The sequence below is a fragment of the Protopterus annectens genome, chromosome 9.part0 (assembly GCF_019279795.1).
Source record: "Protopterus annectens isolate FY-2018-M chromosome 9.part0, PAN1.0, whole genome shotgun sequence".
Lineage (NCBI taxonomy): Eukaryota > Metazoa > Chordata > Ceratodontiformes > Protopteridae > Protopterus > Protopterus annectens.
Window position 1 is genome coordinate 1,501,937,139 of NC_056743.1, and position 15,916 is coordinate 1,501,953,054.

Below are 15,916 nucleotides of genomic sequence, written 5' to 3' on the forward strand. Positions count from 1 at the left end.
GGTAGGAATGTGTACCCCCCTGCTTGTTTATGTACCACATAACTGTGGTGTTGTCAGTCTTTATCAGTAATTGTCCTGGATGAAGGTAGTCCTTGAAGGCTGTCAATGCATTCAGTACAGCTAGCATTTCTTTTTGATTGATATGAAGGTGCATTTGATTTGGGCTCCATTTGCCCTGAATGCACTTCCCTGCCAGATGAGCCCCCCATGCATACCCTGCCTGGGTTTGGGCAGCAGGGGGTGGTGTGAATGGCAGTCCCTTGTTTGGGTGGCAGGCCTCTGCCCACCATAGGAACTCAAGGCGCAGGCAAGGTATGATAGGAATCATTGTTTCCAGGCTGTGACAATGTTGACTCCATAAACTTTTTAAGTACCACTGAAGTTTCCTGATATGCAGTCTTGCATATGGAATTAGAAGAATGCAGGAGGCCATGAACCCCAAGGCTTGCAGGATTTGCCTTGCAGATAGCAGGGTTTTTGTGGCCACCTGTTTAAAGTAAGTCACCAAATGAATTTGCTTTTCTGGCATGAGGAAAGCCATCTGGGCAGTTGTATTCAAGCTTGCACCCAGGAATGTAATCTTTTAAGAGGGTACCAGTTGAGATTTCTTTTCGTTTATGGTGTACCCTAAACAGGTTAGAACTCTTTTTACAAACGTCAGATGTTTTAGAAGAATGGCCTGGTTTTCTGCCTGAATTAGACAATCGTCCAGGCATGGATATATTTGAATATTTCTTTGCCTGCAAAATGCAATTACTGGAGCCAGGCACTTTGTGAATACCCTGGGCACAGTAGATGGGCCAAAGGGCAGTGCAGAGAACTGATAATGCATGCAGCCTGCTTTGAAGCAAAGGAATCTTCTGCAAGATTCCCTGATTGGGATAAGCAGGTAAGCCTCTTTTAAGTCGAGAGTTGCCAACCAGGCATCCTTGCCTAGCATAGGAAGTAACTGGTGAAGAGTCAGCATCTTGAATTTTGGAATGTCCAGAAAGGTGTTTAGAGTAGACAGGTCCAGAATTGGTCGCCATGATTTGTCTTTTCTGGGTACCAGGAAAAGTCTGGAATAGAAACCTTGTCCCTTTTCCTCTTCTAGTACTAGTTGAACAGCCCCTATGTTTAGGAGGGAAAAACTTGTTTCTGAGCCTCTGCCCACTAATTTGGGGGCAGGTCTGGCCACCTGTTTGGAGTTGGCAGCATGAGGAAATGAAATCTGTATCCCTGGAACACTATATTTAAAACCCATTTGTCCTGGGTTATAAGTTCAACCAAATGCTAAAAAGCACAAACTAGTAAAAAACACAAAGGAAGAAAAAACCACACTGAAACCAAATTTAAAAATTAAAGTGAGCGCTTTCGTTTACTGCATTAAGTAAACTTCATCAGACAATGCAAGTTATAAATGTGCTCATATTTAAATATAAAAAAGTTAATTAGAATGACATCATTTCCTTTTAAAACCAAGCCTCCTATTAAAGAACCAAGCCTCCAAAAGAATAATATATGTATGTTATATATAATAAACCTGTTTTAAACCTATCCAAATAATACATTCAATAAACAAGATACAAAAAATGAACATAAACATGTATATGTCAACTCAATACATGAAAATCATCTCAATAAAGCCTTCAGTTTTAAAATACTTTTAATAGATACGGAGTCATTTAAACCAGGGGTAGAAAGGGCATTTAGTCTAAGTTGCCAAATTAATTCCCTTTCTTCAATTTTCAAATCCATGGGTCCCCCTCTCACATTCTCATAGTTTTTCTCAATACCTAAAAATCTAAATTCATGTTCAGGGAAAATGTTAATATGTCTGGCTAATGCATTATTAAAATTCAGTTTGTTAATCGCATAAATGTGCTCATAAATCCTGTTTTTAAATGGCCTCCCAGTCTTACCTACATAGAAAGCTGGGCATTTAGAGCACATAGCCAAATAAACTAAACCCTTGGTGTTACAATTAAATTTATCCTTGATGTCATAGGTCTTCCCTCTAATGGTGAATTTACTACCAACTTGTATATATTGACACCAACAACAAGCCTGGCATTTATACATGCCCAGATGGGGTTCGTGACATCTCACATGAACCCCCTCAATCATGTTTTTCAAGTTCAAACCCTTTCTAAATACTATTTTAGGACCATCGCCTACCTGCTGTCTAATATTGGCATCGTCAAATAAAAAACACCAATTCTTAGTCAAAATAGATCTTAAAAGGTAGGCGTCAGTAGAGAAGGTAGTAATAAAACTCAAAAATACTTTGTTCTTGTCAAGAAGTTTTTTTGCTACTGTTAAATCTCCTATTCTTTCCTCATCAGTCCCATTAAAAGTTTCCTCAATTGGGGTGCAAATAGTTTCATGGGTAATGTTCACTTGGGGTCTAACGCTATGAATTTCGTTTCTCAACAAAGGTGTAAAATACCCATTGAGTCTTTTTACAGACACTTCCAAAATCAGATCATTCACTAATTTATTTGGGTAACCCCGTTTCAGGAACAAATTTCTCAAAAAGAGACATTCTTCATTGAAGTCAGACTCAAGGGACACCATCCTTGCAGCTCGCACAAGTTGTCCCTTAACAACTCCCTTCTTCTGAAAATAGGGGTGGCAGCTTGAAAAATGTAGAAAGGAATTGGAATATGTTGATTTCCTGAATATTTTGGAATTGAAAGAATAGGTTTCACGGTTCTTACTTAGATCCACATCTAAAAAGGAAATCCTATCAGTACTAAACTCCCATGTGAATTCCAGAAAATCAGTGAAGCTGCCTATATGTTTAACAAAAGCCTCAGCTGATGCTAAATTTCCATGCCATAGGATAAATATGTCGTCCAGGTAACGGGTGTACCATACTGCTCGTTCTCGAAACATGTTATCCAAAAAGAGGTAGTTTGTTTCCCAAAAAGCCATCACAGTGTTAGCAAATGTAGCTCCACAAGGGGAGCCCATAGCTACACCGTTTTTTTTGCAAAAATAGTTCATTATTGAACATAAAGAAATTGTAATTTAATACCAATTCCAAAAGGTATATGACTAAATCAATACATGTACCATCAATGTGTTTCGTCAACATGAAGTCCCTCACCCATTCGCACCCGAGATCTTGTGGGATAACAGTATATAAATCACGCACGTCTATGGTAAGGAAATTCAAGTCTTCTGAAAATGGGAAACTATTCATTGCTGTTAAGAAGGCCCATGAATCTTTACAGATTTGCATTTCATCTTTTAAGACTAACTTCAATTTCGTGTCAACAAATTTGCCACATCCATATGTAATAGACTGCCTTCCGTCAATAATCAGACGGAAGGGAGGATTGCCAAGATTCTTATGAATTTTCGGTAAACCAAAAATCATAGGAGTAAGGGGATGTTCCATTAATAAAAAAATTATATAAGTCCAAATCAATTCGGCCTTCAATGAACAAGTCATTAATAAATCCCTTTAGGCGTTGATACGCCCCATTCATTTCATTAAGAGAAATCTTAATGTAAGAATCAGATGCTAATAAAGAAGAAATTATGTTGTCATAATGTTCCTTGTCCATAAAGACCAAACCCCCTCCTTTATCCGGTTTCATAACCCGAATATTGGCAAATTTAAAACCTGCCAATATATCCATTTCAGTTTTAGTTAAGTTTGAAATTTGATGATGCCAATATTAGACAGCAGGTAGGCGATGGTCCTAAAATAGTATTTAGAAAGGGTTTGAACTTGAAAAACATGATTGAGGGGGCTCATGTGAGATGTCACGAACCCCATCGGGGCATGTATAAATGCCAGGCTTGTCGTTGGTGTCAATATATACAAGTTGGTAGTAAATTCACCATTAGAGTGAAGACCTATGACAGCAAGGATGAATTTAATTGTAACACCAAGGGTTTAGTTTATTTGGCTATGTGCTCTAAATGCCCAGCTTTCTATGTAGGTAAGACTGGGAGGCCATTTAAAAACAGGATTTATGAGCACATTTATGCGATTAACAAACTGAATTTTAATAATGCATTAGCCAGACATATTAACATTTTCCCTGAACATGAATTTAGATTTTTAGGTATTGAGAAAAACTATGAGAATGTGAGAGGGGGACCCATGGATTTGAAAATTGAAGAAAGGGAATTAATTTGGCAACTTAGACTAAATGCCCTTTCTACCCCTGGTTTAAATGACTCCGTATCTATTAAAAGTATTTTAAAACTGAAGGCATTATTGAGATGATTTTCATGTATTGAGTTGACATATACATGTTTATGTTCATTTTTTGTATCTTGTTTATTGAATGTATTATTTGGATAGGTTTAAAACAGGTTTATTATATATAACATACATATATTATTCTTTTGGAGGCTTGGTTCTTTAATAGGAGGCTTGGTTTTAAAAGGAAATGATGTCATTCTAATTAACTTTTTTATATTTAAATATGAGCACATTTGTAACTTGCATTGTCTGATGAAGTTTACTTAATGCAGTAAACGAAAGCGCTCACTTTAATTTTTAAATTTGGTTTCAGTGTGGTTTTTTCTTCCTTTGTGTTTTTTACTGGGTTATAAGTTGCCAGTTTCTTGAATGAAGAGCCAGTTTTGCCCCCAAAGGGACAGCTAAGAAGTAAGTGCTTGGTAATTTCAAAGGGAAGTCATTGAGACTGTTTACTATAGGGTGGTGCCTTGTTGTTTCCAGATTTGGAAGTGGAAGCACTTTCACAATTTGCATAGGTTCATAGGTTGATATTAGGCTATCTGCCCTAGGGCATTTATAAGCCTAGCCAGAGTATGTTTGGCTTTCGCCACCCTTTTAGATTAGTTGACTGTGCCTTTGTATAGTAGGTCACAGAAGGTATCCCTTTTAGGGTTTGTTTACTGCACCTCTGTCAAGCAGTGACACAGAAGAGATCCCTGGGGTAAACTTATGATCTCCCATCCATTCGCCAAGATTTCTCTTGAAGAGGGTCAGTGAGGGGCTCTGCCTGACATGGATTAGGATTTTGTTCGAGAGTGAGGGGAGCCCCTGGGATATTAATCTGTCCCTCCAGCATGCCCTATTTATTTCTGTGCTGACGTTCAGGTCCCTGGAGCGTGTAGCTCTAAGGGATTTAGATTTCCTGAGGTGAAGCATGTCCATTAATTCTGGGTTGGACATGGCTTTATATGTCAGACACAGATCGCCTCTGAGTAGGCGGTACGCAACTGAGTAGAGCTGGAGTTTCTTTAGCCGAACTGCATAGGGCATCTGTTTTAGCCCCTTGATCCTCTTGGTAAGATACTTTTGGGGTCTTTCCAGTTGCTGAGGGTGTCGGGTAAGGTACATCCCAAATGGGGCATTGTACTCAATTATGGGCCTGATAAGTGATGAGTAGAGGGGCACAATGACCTCTCTTGATCGAGATGTGAACCCTTTCATGATAAGGTGGGCTATATAGAAGGTCTTTCTAACCACTTTGGCAACGTGATTGTCAAAGGAGAGATTGATATCTACTTGGGTCCCCAAGTCCCCAATTACTTCTTCTGTACTTAATGGATTACCACCTATGTGGTAATTTGTGGACACTTTGTTTTTTCCAAAGGGGATGACTATGCACTTTTTGGCATTTAGCTTTAGGCCATGGCTCTGGCACCAGTTATCCATCTCTGTGAGACCCTTTTGGAGGATGCTTGTGTCAGTCAGAGAGTCGATTATAGCATCCAGTTTGCAGTCATCTGCGAACTTGGTCAGCCATAGTCCACCCATGTTAGCCTGTACCTCGGAGAAATATATACCGAACAAGAGAGGTCCCAGGACTGAGCCTTGTGGGACACCACTTGTAACTGGTTTAGAGTCTGACATGGCACCTGCTATTCTGACCATGTGGGTTCTATCCCTGAGCCAGTTTGCAACCCATCTTGTAACATAGGGATTGATATTTAAGCTGGTGAGCTTATTTATGATGCCCGAGTGGGGTATTGTGTCAAAGGCCTTTGCGAGGTCCAGGTAGGCAGTGTGGACTACCTTCCCTTCATCTATGGCTTTGGTAACTGTTTCAAAGAAGTCAACCAGGTTCAAGAGGCAAGATCTGCCCTTAATGAAGCTGAATTGGGTAGGATCCAGTGTCTGGAGGTTCCCAATGTCTTTGTTTATGATTTCCATGATGATACGTTCCATAGCTTTGCAGACCAGGCTAGTCAGCCTTATAGGGCGATAGTTTCCGGGGTCTGTTGTGGCACCACCTTTGTGGAGTGGGACCACTGTTGCTGTACGCCATTCCTTGGGAACATATCCTGTAGTAAGGCTGAGATTGAACAGTGACTTTATATGAGGGTTTAGTTCTTCTTGGAGCTTGTGTAAGACGCAGCCTGGGACACCGTCTGGTCCCATTGATGCTGTGTTTTTAGCTTTGGAGAGGGCACCTCTCACCTGTGCATCTGTGATCTCAGGAAGGCTACACTCTGTTGGGATAGACATTTGCTCTTTTGGGGGGGGGGAGAAGTTTGCACTGAACCTTTCTGCCAGGATGTTGGCAATGTCTGTGGGTTCAGTGAATTTTTTTTCATTTTGCACTAACTCAGAGCATATCTGGGAGTTGCCTCCCAGGTTTCTGACATAACTAAAGAAGGCCTTGTGATTATCTTTAGTGTCTTGTGCAATTTTTCTTTCAAAGCTGGCCTTAGAAGATTTTATGAGGGATCATAGTTTCTTGCTAGTACTGATCAGTGACGCCTTCCCTTTTGGGGATTTTGCTCTGTCATGTAGTAGCTTTCTTCTTCTGTTATATAGCTTATTTATGGCCGGGGTCCACCAGACAGGTCTCCTGCCTTTGGAGGAGTGAGTCTTGGTTTTATTTGGGATAGCATGCTCCATGCATTCCTGTAGGTGTCCATAGAATGCTTTTGTAAAGGCTTCTGCATTTTGGGCCGTATTGTCCACTGGCCCGGGGGCTTTGAAGGATTCCACCTCAGTTTTGAGAAGTGTGAAGTTTGCTTTTGAGAAGTTCTTCACCGTGGTTTCCTTGGCTGGGGGTGGGGATGGAATATGGATGTCCAGTGAGATTTGTTTATGGTCTGATCTTACCAATGAGGGGTATACCTCTGGTGTGGAACATAGAGTCCCCATGTTGGTGATGACCAGATCCAGTATGTTTTCCCCTCTTGTGGGAGTGGTGACCAGTTGTTCCATAACATTTGAGTTTATAAATTCTAGGAACCGTTGGGCTAGGGTGTATGGGCTTGAGTAGTTTTCCCAATCGATGTCTGGGTAGTTGAAGTCACCCAGTATAATAGTGTTTGGAGAGACCTTCATATTCTCCAGTGTTCTCAGGAAAGCCGAGGGAGGTTCCTGTGTTTGGGAAGGTGGTCTGTAGCAGGCTACAAACTCAAAGGCAGTTTTGCCCACTGTTAGTTGCACATGGATGGTCTCCAAAGCTTCGTGCAGTGCCACTAGCCTGAAGGTGTGGGTATCTTTGATAAATATGGATACTCCCCCTCCTTTTGTAGTTCGGTCTGAGTTTTGGGGCCGGAAAGCATTGTATGAAATATAGCCTGGTAGTGCTGGGGTGCTCTCGTGAGCCTTGAACCAGGTTTCTGTTACTGCACAGATATCGATATTCTCCATACTGAGGAGAGTCTCGAGTGCGTGCATCTTGAGGTTTAGACTTCTGGTGTTGAGCAGCATTACCCTTAGTATTTTTTTTCTTTGTGTTGTCTATGGGGGTGGGTTTGTCTTTTGAGCCTTTCCTAAAAAAAGCACTATGGGGGAGGCAAGAGCCTTAGCCAGTATTCAAAAACCCAGGGGTGACAGGTGCAAGCCGTCCCTAGCGAAGCAACGTGGCTTGTCGAGCATGTCATCCCAGGCTGACAGACACTGGATCCCCTTTGAATGACACCAATAATTTAGCCAATTGTTAAAATTGATCATTTTGCCTTTATACTTTGGCATCATTCTTGGTGAGGGTAAGATGCTACTCAAGGTCAGGGTCATACCGGCCTGGGCTACATGATCAAAGAGCTCCTGTACGTCTTTTTTCGTGTAGTCCAGGGAGGTACATCTCAGGTCATTCACACCAGCATGGACAATGACGGAGTCATACTTGTACTTGATTTGGAGTGACCCAAGTGCGTGTGTTATGTGGCGGATCCTGGCACCCAACAGGCAGCTTACAGTGACCTTCTCCTTGTTCAGCCTGATGAGTGGGACGTCAGTGTGTCTGACAATAGAGTCACCTATTACAAGTGTATTAGGTGTGTTGTTTAGCCTTAAGGGCTGTGACTGTGTGGCACACTGACTTTGTGAGCTATGTGCTACATGGATATTGTTTCGTGGTAGGTGTTGCTTGGATGTCTGCTTTGGAGGTCTCTGCTGCTTAGACAGATTTTTATTTAGAGCCTCTGAGTATGTTTTTGTGTGTTTATGTGTTTGGTTTGCTGATGCGATAGGTCTATGTGAGACTGGATTTTGGTGTGTGTGGTTACCTTCTCCTCCTGACAGGCTGTGCCAGTACTGGGTTGAGAGAGCTTAGCCTCCAGTTTGGCTATATAGTTGCATCTCTCACATATATTTGAGCTTGTTGGGAGGAGGAGAGGGTGGTCTGTATACATAAGGCAGTTGTAACATTGCCTCAAGATTCCCAGATTCACCAGCTGGACTGGAGAGTAAACTCGAAACTGACCTTTGGACATGCCTGAATAATATAGGGAACTACTTATTGACTGATCAGAAAGAACCAATAGGGAGCAAGTGCTTTGAAGGAGTATAAGAGGATTTAATGCTTTAGTTTGTGTTTACCTATGAGATTACTTATACGAGCAAGTGCAGGGCTTTAGAATGAGAATAATGTGCTTAATTTGAGATTTAGAGCAGTTCTAAGGGAAAAAAGTGAAGAGTAGACTTTGTGGAGCCGGGAATAGTTTAAGCTTGTTTAAGTGATGCTGCCCGACGCTGCTCTGTGCGCAAGACCACGCTAAAAGAGGGTTGCAGGGTTTTAAGAGATAGAGATCAAGGAGTTTAGAATTGACCCAAAATGGCCAATAAAACTACAGCTTCTAGGCAGTAACCACTCCTACAGGGACAGGCAGGCTGTTCACTGTTAACCACTGCCACTGGTGAACACAGAGACTTCCCTTTAGTCCAAGCAAGCACTGGCCTCCAAGAAACTTACAAACAGTTTAGAACAGCAGATCTGTAACTGAACTTTCTTAAATTTCAGAAAGTGGGAAAAAAGCAAGATTTTTTTCTTTTTTTTTTCTTTTTTGTTTTAGTTTAAAGGTAGCAGAGATACACAAGTAGCAAAATAATCACAACAGTGCAATAAATGACCCCACATATATTTAGCTTTATCTTCCATCTTTTTTAGAACTTCTTCAGCCTTATTGCCAAAGGAGCATCCAAAAGTTTTGCTTTAACATGATCAGTCAGAGATTGCTCCTTAAGCCAAGCATGCCTTCTAAGCACAGACCCAGTAACAGCAGCCCTACAAGAGGCCTCTAAAGAATCAAAACCACATTGCAAAGCATGTTTGCCAACTTGTTCAGATGAATGCAATAAATCCTGCAAATCTTTATTCTCCACACAGTCAAAAATCCACATCATTTTCTGTTTAAGCAGTCCCATGATATGCTGTTATTTTAGCATATGAAATTGTCAGTTTAAAGCCCTGATTGCTAAGGTTGCAGAAGGATAAATCTTTTTACCTCATCTATCCAGCTCCCTGGAGTCTCTATCAGAAGGGGTAGGATTTTTAGCAGTAGAAGCCTTAATGCCCTTGGGCCCCTGAGAAATGGTTTTAGGGTCCACAACATGATTCTTGAAAAGGAATTTGTGGGACTCAGGAACCCCGTAGTACCTGTCTGGTTTGCTAGGGGCTGGAGGCAAGGAATCAGGCACCATACTGGATTCCGAAAACACATCATCAACAATATCTAGTACAAGAGGTATAGCCAAAGGCCTATGCTGAGGAAGAAGAAGGAAATCCCTAAGCCTCTTTGGATTCAAAGAAATCCTGACTTTCCCAGTGGAAATGCTCCCTTAAAGTATGTAAAGTTTCCCCAAAAGAGAAATCCTCAGGCGGAGAAGCAGAGGGAATGGAATCCTCTGCATCAGAGTCCTCATAAGTAGGTATGGACAAATCCAGATCATTTGGAAGAATCAGAAGAAACAGAGCCCTGTTCAGAAGATTCATAGTCAAATTCAATCCTAGGCCTCTTGGGGGTGGGGGAGGGGGTTTGACTACCCCTGATTAGAGTAATTAAATCTTCAGCCATTTTGATCATTTGTTTTTTAGGCATAGGGGCCTGAACATGTGGCCTGGGCATCGGTTTTTTAGACATAGATCGAGATTTAGGCCTTAGCACTGAAGTTGGAGTGCAAGTCTGTAGGCCTGAATAAACCCTCAGAAGCCGGTGCCTGCTCAGCTGCTCCAGACCCATCCAAGGTACAGACATCCACGGGTTCCATATGTGAAGTATCTCATGGCATACTGGACTCCGAATGGGTCTCAGTAGAGGCCTGAAAATTAGAAGTAGTGGGTATCAGGGGCTGCGAAAGTGCCTCACTGAGTACTGGCGAACTGCAACTGGCTTAGGAGAAGTGTTGTTGGCAGTTTTGGACCTCAACGGCCTGTCTCTGTCTTTTTCTTTGAGTTTTTTATGTATTCCAGCAGTCAGATGGCTAACTGACATAATTTCTGGATAATTAAACCGAGAACTGAAATATTTTGAAGCAAAAATGTACCGACGACGGATAGTGTGCTTATTAAATAAAGCACAAAACCAACAGCAAGGTACATCGTGGTCAGGCCCTAGGCAAGGAATACAGTACAAATGAAAATCCTTATGAGGTATTTGCTTCTCACAAGTAATACAATTATTAACTTTTACTGACATCGGTAAGGAGCAAGAAAAAGTTTCCCCAGGGGGGTACTTAGCTTTTAGTTAAAGACTTCGGCTCTGAAACTCGAAAATGAAAATTTCAGGAGTCGGCCGACCGGCACTTGCGAACTGCTTCTGCTTTGGACACCACACGGCAAGAAAGACTGATGTAATGGTGTCGGCATCATGTTTTATACCCCTGATGACCTGACGTCATGGAAGAAGAGACAGCAACCGACGCAGGACCCAAGACTTTGTTAATCAGGCCGACTGAGGGCAACTTGCCAGCAAATTACCCAAATGTAATGACTGCAACAGTGAAACACGATGAACATCTTCACTATGAGCTGTTTGTTTCTTCAGCTAACAGCAAGTGCAGGGAAAACTTCTCCTTTATTCCATCACCTGGAAACCCCTAATGGAATGATTTAGCCCAGAGGTGGCTGTCTGGATTCTTCTACATTCTTCCCCCCTTTCTGTGATGATGACGTTCATCCACCAGGTAAAACTCCACAAAGCCAAAGTCATCCTTACTGGCCCCAGTCAATCTACCTCCCTGTTCCTCTTCCTCAACTTTTAGAGAATCTCCTGTTCTTGAGTCCCCATAACCACTGCTGATCCATCCATTGGACAAGTTGCATGCAGACATCTACAGTCTGTAGCTTGCTGCTTAATTTCTTTATTTCCCAGTAGTTGCTAATCATCCCTCCTTTTCTGGTACAAAATGGCCAATTTACTCCCATCCTTTCAAAATTCCAACACAAGGAAGGCTTACAGAGACAAATAGGCACACTTCTCAGGGTGGACTACCTCTATGGGCTTAGATCACTTTTTTATTCCTATTCCCACAGTACTAAAGTATTTTGTAGATATTTATAAGGCTGAATTAAGTTACTCATCTATTAAAGTGAATTTGCCAGAATTTATCATTTTAACCAAAATGAGACTTGTGCTTCATTCTAGAAAAATTGACTCAGACTCTCCTTGAACCTGCTGGTACTACAGCTAAATGTCCTTTTGTGAAAGATGCTTTTACTGGCAGCATTTACATCAGCCAGAAGAATGTCTGAAGTTCATACTGCTTCTCCTGACAACTTATCTAGTTTTCCTCAAAGACTTATTTTCTCCAAAAAACAGTTCTATTTTGTACCCAAAGTAGGAACAAAGTCAAATTTAAACCCGTACATGCATCTGTCTGTATTCTTTCCAACCTGCTCACCACCAATGGAGCTATTATGTGGAGAGAATCAAGTCCACACATGAGGATGTCCAGATTTTCATTTCTTTTTCCACAAAAACTCTGGGCCATAAAGTTTCTAAACTTACCATGTCTTATTGCATCAAATTTTGTTGCATTAAGTATAACTGGTCATTACCACGTTACCACTGTTACTAAGGCTCGTTCTATTACAGTTTTTACAATCCTGGTAGCCTTTTCAGAAATGCAGTCCCTGGTATATTTGTACAAAACATTATAAGTTTGCGCTAATTTCCAGATCCAGCCCTTCTTTTACTAAGGACATGTTCTCTACTAGTAGTACATCCTGTAGGAAGAGGACTCTGTCCTACAAGTTATCAAAGAAGGATTCACTCGTACAGATCTTGTTTTATGGTACTTATGTAGCTTTTGTATGGGATAGGAGTTGGCCCGTCCCTTTAATGATAAAATACAGCTTCCCCTGTCTTGGGCAAGAATGTCTTATGTCTTTTATATCCATTTTTTGAAGTGCATCTGACTTCAGATCTGTAGAGGAGAGTAGTAAAGTACATTATGGAACAGGGAGGAGGAACTCAGCAGCCAGCGAAAGTCTGGATTGCTGAGCAGGCCCTAATGCTTGCAGCTTTAGTCCTAAAATGATCAAAAATAGGCCCAGTCTTATAGACCTAGCATTATGATGAGGGCATCATTTCATTTTCTAGTCTTGTGCCTTTAAATACACAGGAAACCAGTTGTCAGGTAACTATCAGAGTTGTGAAACTGTCAGTTCTGAGACTACATCCAAAATGGGTATCTGTTCTTCCCAACGCACACACACACACACACACACGCACACGCGCACACACACACGCACACACACACACACACACACACACACACACACACACACACACACACACACACACACACACACACTCATGCTATCAATGTGCATAGAAGATACATAGTTGGAGGAACAAGGACTTCAGGCCTGTGTTTCTGTTAGTATAGTGTGTACATGGAAGCCTAATGTAAATGTTACTAAGGTAAAATTCCAAAAGCCATATTAGATCTACAGTCTGGAAATGGGCAGTAGAAAAAGTTGCCACACAGTCCATGATAGTATGTGGGTTACATGTACATGGCAGAAATGGTAAAAATGTTTCAGAGTTTCAAGTCCACAGGAAGTGGCCCAACATCCATTGTTTACTGTTACCGTTACTTTTATTGAATTAGTGACCTTGATTTTGAAATGAGTTTAGTGGTTCTTTCTGGTGGCAGAAGAGAAAGTTAGAATACAGGCTAGTTTTGGGCATTGCTTTCTTCTGAGGCAAACTTTAGATATATTGCTATTGACTGGTGTGCTGTGTTGAGCATTTTCTTGCTCTATTTCTTTAAGCATTTTAGTTTATTCAGCCTGTCATATGCTATGAGAAGCTGTACACTGAGCTAAATGTTTTATTTATGACCAGCTGAAACCAGATCAGGCTCTGCCATCTGAAGCCAGAAACACAAGGTTAAGTGACATTATGCTTGATTTTGGTTAATATTGAGTGTATTGATATAGCATGCACTGTTTTATTGCTGAATTAGTGACCTTGCTTTTGAATTAGTTTACTGGTTCCTTCTGGCAGAAGACAGAATCCAGGCAGGCTAGCAATGGGTATTGCTTGCTGCTGAGGTGAAATGTAAGTGTATCACTATGGGTTGATGTTGATCTTTACCTTACTCTATTTCTTTGCTATAAATAAGACATTTTTGTCCACTGCTCCACATTGTGCAGGGGTGTAGTCATATGAACTTCACAGGGACTGGCCCCATGATCCATACCTTCTCTAAACCACCCACTTTCCATAAATTCTATTTGTACTGTAAATAGTGGCACCTAGAAGTGTGGACAACTACTTGCATTTACATAATGAGTTGCACTGTACACATCTTGTCCTCCATGTAGTCTCTTAACTGCCCACATCTGCACTACTATGCATGAAGCAGCACAGATCAGCTCTATGTAACTTATGCTATACTGTTGTTTAATGGCTCTTCATTGTCCATTGTCACAGTGACAACTAAAGTAAATTGCTTCATTTATTCAGGATAGATAGTAGGCAATGGTATCCCTACCAACAAAGCTTAATTTGTGCCATTTATGTAATATTCAACTTAATTTTCCAGATCATCATCATCATCCCCCTTTTTCCCATTTACATGGGGTCGGGGTATCGTATTAACTGTCGCCAACTCTCTCGATTCAGTGCCACTCTCCTGCCTTCTTCAACACTCATGCCTGACTGTCGCAGATCTTCTTTCACACAATCCATCCATCTCTGTGCTGGACGCCCTCGCTTCCTCTTACCTTCTTCCTGTCTGTCCCAAATCTCCCTCACCAGATTGTCTTCTGCTTTTCTACACATGTGCCCATACCATCGTAATCTGTTCTCTTTGATCTTTTCTGCAATTGGAGCTACTTTGGCTTCTGCTCTTATGTCCTCATTTTTTCGCCTGTCCCGCAGTGTGCATCCTACCACCTTTCTCAGGCACTTCATTTCCATCACCTCTAGCTTCTTCAACTGTTCTGCCTTTACTGCCCAGGTTTCTGTACCATACAGTAGTACTGATCGCACCACTGTCTTGTACACCTTACTTTTCAGCTTCTTTGGCATTCTTCTGTCATAGACTACACCTGATACTCTATGCCAGTTGGCTGCAGCCCCTCTGATTCTAGCTTTGACCTCTTCATTCAGACTACCCTTCTCCTCAACCACCCCCCCAGATACTTGAAGCTGTTTACCTGTTCCACTATCTTCCCATCTATCTCTATTCTCAGCTTCTTCTGATTTCCCCAATCTGCTGCCATTACCACTGTCTTATCTGTGCTTAATTTCATCCCATGTGCCTTCAGATTTGCATTCCATTTTCCTATCCTTTGCTGAAGTTCTAGATCAGAGTCTGCCTGTACTGCCACATCGTCTGCATACAGCAGCTTTGTTGCTCTGACCCCTCCAACCTGCTTGCTGATGTAGTCCATTACCAGTATGAACAGCAGTGGGCTCAGAGCTGAACCCTAGTGTACACCCACTCCCACTGGGAACCCCTCAGTGAGGCCAAACACTGTTCGTACTTGAGTCACTGGGTCCTTGTACATAGCCTGTACTAATTCTACCAATGTTTCTGGGACTTCAAACCACCGCAGTACTGCCCAGATCAGCTTTCTTGGGACCTTGTCATATGCTTTCTCCAAGTCTAGGAAAGCCCAGTTTGACTCTCTCCTCTTCTCTAGTTTCTTCTCAAGTATCTGTCTCAATGCAAACATCGGGTCAATTGTGCTGCATCCTGATCTGAATCCGAACTGTTCATCTCCCATCTTACATTCTACTATTCTGCGTATCCGTTTATCAATCACCCTCTCCAGAACTTTCATGCAATGTGGTAGGAGTTTGATGCCTCTGTACTGTCCACAGTTGTGGATGTCCCCTTTGTTCTTGTACACTGGCACGAGTATGCTTATTCTCCAGTCATCTGGGATACGCCTTTCTCGCCACACTGCAATTAGTACCCTCGGGAGCCATTTCTCCCCTAGCTCACCCAGCATCTTTATCATATCTGCTGTTACCTCATCTGAGCCTGCTGTTTTCCCTGACTTCATCTTCCTTGGTGCTGTTCTTACATCATCTAGGGTGGGCTCATCTTCTTCTCTCATTGTAGGCTGCTTCTGGGGCAGTACAGCTTCTGTGAGGTTTTCTTCATTCAGAAGCTGCTGGAAATACTCTTCCATCAACCTTTGATGTCCTCTGGACTGGTAAGCAGGTTGTTGCTGGAATCCCTTATGAAGGGTGTCTGACTATCTTCTTTATCTTTCTGTCTTTGCCTTGCAACCTG